Genomic DNA, 3,842 nt, shown 5'->3' on the forward strand with positions numbered 1-3,842 from the left:
GAGCATCAAGAACAGGCATATAATTATTGCATTTATTCACACCTTCCTTTCCATTCCTATTTTTCCTAGCTTCTTTTACCTTGTTGACATTTCTTAATCTCTTTCAGCTTATGCTTAAGCTGCTTCTTTGTCATTAAGCCTATGTTTACTTCAACTGGTTTATCCTGTTTTAATTTGTCAGAAGTTGACTTTTCTTTGACTTCTGTCCTAGTCTCTTTCATCTTTTCAGAATCAAACTTTACAGTTTTTGCTACAAACTTAATAGGATTTACCTTTGGCTTAGCAGTCGTTTAACAACAATTGGCTCAATTTTCATAGTTCCTTTCTTACTTTTATCATCTCCATAACCTAAGCCCTCTTTCCAGTTTACACTACTTAGTATATCCTGAGTTGTTCTTCTAGAGTTAGTCCAAGTTCTGCTAATCTCTCTTTCCTTTTCTAAGTCGGCTTTTAGAGATTCATTCAATTTTAACACTTCATCTCTAACATACAAAGCATCATCTCTTTCTTTCTTAGTTTGATGAAGAAAAACTAACTCCATTTCTAAATAGTCATTTCTCTTTTTAAAAGCAAGATTTTAAGATGTTAATCTCTCACATGTTAAAGTCTGATCTCTATAACTAATGAACATGGTTTTAAGATATAATCTCAACTCAGTAATATCATCAGTATGAAAAGCATAAGTTGTTTGAGGTACCTTTAATTCAGCAGTTTTAGGACTGCTATCAGTATTTTCCATCATGGCATAGTTCACCTCATGTTTAGAATCTCAAGTGTCTGTCCATCTTTTCTTCTTTGTGACAAGTGTCTTCCATTTGTCACTTTTTTCTTTCTTGCAGTCAGGAGATATGTGGCCTCTTTCACCACAATTGTAGCATTTGACATTTGAGTTATCTCCTCTATCAAACTTTCCTCCTTTGCCTTCAGACTTTCTGAATCCTTTCTTATCAGAACTTCCACCTTTCCTGGAAAACTTCTTGCCCTTTCTGAATTTCTTGTAGGCTATCTTTGTGATACCCTTCACCATAAGAGCACACAGTTGCATCATCTCTGCATCAACATCCATTTCAGGTAAACTTTCAGTTTCTGAATCATCATCATCAGAATATGATGACTCTGAATCAGACTTTATGATGAGAGCCTTTCCTTTGCCCCTCTTTGAGGAAACCACTTTATGAGATTCCTCCTCAGCTTTAAGAGCAACTGTCCTTGACTTTCTTCCATGCCTCTTTCTCCTTTGATCCATCTCAAGTTCATAAGTCTTGGGCATACCATAAATTTCATCAAGAGTAGTTTCAGTAAGGTCATAGTTGTCTCTTATGGTAGTAGACTTCAAATCCCAATTTTTAGGAAGAGTTAAAAGGAATTTTAGATTTGAATCTTCAAGATCATATTCCTTGTCCACCAGTGATAGATCATCCAAGAGTTTGACAAACCTGTCATATAAGTCAGTTAATGACTCATCAGCTTTTGAGTCAAAGTGCTCATACTCTTGAGTGAGTATAGTCCTCTAGTTCTTTTTGATTGCATCAGTTCCCTGGCATCTTATCTCCAAAGCATCCCATATCTCCTTTGCAGTCTTGCAATTAATTACCTTGTTTGACATGACATTATCAATGGCACTATGCAACAAATGCCTTACCCTTGCATCCTTGGAAATAAATGAGATGTCTTCAGCTGTGTAATCACCTTTCTCCTTTGGTATGGACTTTGTTGGTTGATCAGCAACTGCAACAGAGAGTTTGGTAGGCTTGTATGGTCCTTCATTAATTCTGTCAAGGTATTCTAGATCTGTAGCTTCCAGAAACATAGCCATCTTCAATTTCCATATGGGATACTCAGAAGGTCTTAGTATGGGAACCCTAATAGTCTCATATCGACTGTGGGTTTGAGTGTTTTGAGTTTCTTGAGTTTTGGTGGGCTTAGTTGGGGTTTGTGTTTCTTCAGACATGATTGTTTGGATCTTTACTGTATGTGTGTTAACAGAAAAGCTCTGATACCAATTGTTATGTCACACAACACTGTAGAAGGGGGTTGAATACAGTGTTTATACAATCAAATCGATTTAACACAAGTATGTAACAAAGATCAAGTATATTCAATAAACTCTGTTACAATATGAACTGATGTTCTCTCTCAGTGATGAACAAATATCACTAAGAGCTGCTAGGTTACAATATATAATCTTCGCGATAATGATAACACATATAGTGTAAACCCTAATCTGTGTTTATATAGTACACAGTTACAAGATATATTATAATTGATATGGAATACAATTTTGTCTCATAAAATATATCAATCAAATATCTTCTACAAGTCTTCTAGTCCTCTAACTCTTTCCATGCATATCTTCTATTATTTTAGTCTTGATCTTCTCCTGTAAATCAGCCGCAATCCATATCTGAAAGTCTTCCCGTACTTAAGTTCTGATATTAAGTTCTGACTTCCAGTAAATCCTGATTTCAGTAAGTCCTGATATGTCTTGTTGTTAAGTTCTGAAAACTAAACATAAATCATATTAGACATGACATCTCAAATATATCTAACAGTAAATCAGTCTGAGAATTTTTTTAGTGCAATGGGTTCTTCATTCACCATTTTATTATACTCTTTTCTAGATTCAGCCTCAATATTTTCATCAACATCAATCTTCTTTGTATTTCCTTCGACTTTCTTTCCACTCCTTAAAGTAATTGCCTTGCAATGTTTCCTCCTATCATTTTTTGGATTTGGCTCAGTGTCACTAGGCAAAGAACCTTGAGGATGATTATTCAGTGCACTAGCTAATTGACCCATATGCATCTATAAAGCTCTAATTGATGCATTTTGGCTTTGAATCACAACATTTGTTTTCTGCATATATTGAAGAATAAGATCTTTAGTGGTTGGCTTATTTTCAATCTCTTGTGACCTTGGTTGTTGTTTAAAACTTGCAGGTGCATTAGACTTGTATGGCATATTTGTTCTAGCATTGTTACTCCATGAAAAATTGGGATGATTACTCCATCCAGGATTATATGTATTGGAATAAGGATTATTTTGCTGGTTACTTGAATTCCCAATATAGTTCACGGTATTAGACTGTGATGTATCATGATACATCAATGGATATTGTTGAGTTGGATGCCCTTATCCACACATATCACATAATATTGGAGAATTCTGAACTTGTTAAACATGGTGCACTGGTTGATGCCTTTCCACTGATAATGACTCGATCTTTTTGTTCAAGGCTTTAAATTGTGATACCATTTTAGCTGAGAAAGATGTCAATGGATCAACTTCATACACAACTGCCACTTTCTTTGAAATTGCTCGATCATATACCCTATAGTTATTTGAAGTGAGCAGCACATTGCAATGTCAACCCATTATAGAATGTACGAATCTTCTACTGATCAGATAGCCCATGATGTGGACACTTCCTAAAGTGATCTTTGAACCTCTCATAAGCTTCATAAAGAGATTCCATATCGAATTGCTGAAAATTCTGAATTTCTTTAATCAGTCGCTCTGTCATTGCTGGAGAGAAGTACTTGTTAAGAAATTTCTCAACAAGTTGATTCCATGTAGTGATAGAGTTGATTGTTAAAGAGTCCAACCATTCCCTTGATCTTCCATCAAGTGACCGATTGAATAGCCTTAGTCTTATAGTATCCTCACTAACACCATTAACTTTGAAATTGTCAATAATCTCAAGAAAATTCCTCAAATGAGCATTAGGATATTCAGCAGAAATACCATGAAATTTGTTGTCCCTGATAGCCTGCATTGTAGCTGAATCAACATGAAAATTATTTGCAGCAATGACGGGTCTCGCAATACTAGAGTGAATATCA

The 3,842-nt window shown here is 35.2% G+C and overlaps 1 non-coding gene across 1 annotated transcript; it reads left to right on the plus strand.

Moving 5' to 3' along the window:
• Positions 1-3,407: 3,407 nt before the first annotated feature.
• On the plus strand, positions 3,408-3,514 carry LOC141699066 (small nucleolar RNA R71). Its single transcript, XR_012565554.1, has one exon. It is a non-coding gene; the product is annotated as a small nucleolar RNA R71 (small nucleolar RNA).
• Positions 3,515-3,842: the final 328 nt, after the last annotated feature.

This window comes from Apium graveolens, chromosome 11, assembly GCF_009905375.1.
Source record: "Apium graveolens cultivar Ventura chromosome 11, ASM990537v1, whole genome shotgun sequence".
Taxonomy (NCBI): domain Eukaryota; kingdom Viridiplantae; phylum Streptophyta; class Magnoliopsida; order Apiales; family Apiaceae; genus Apium; species Apium graveolens.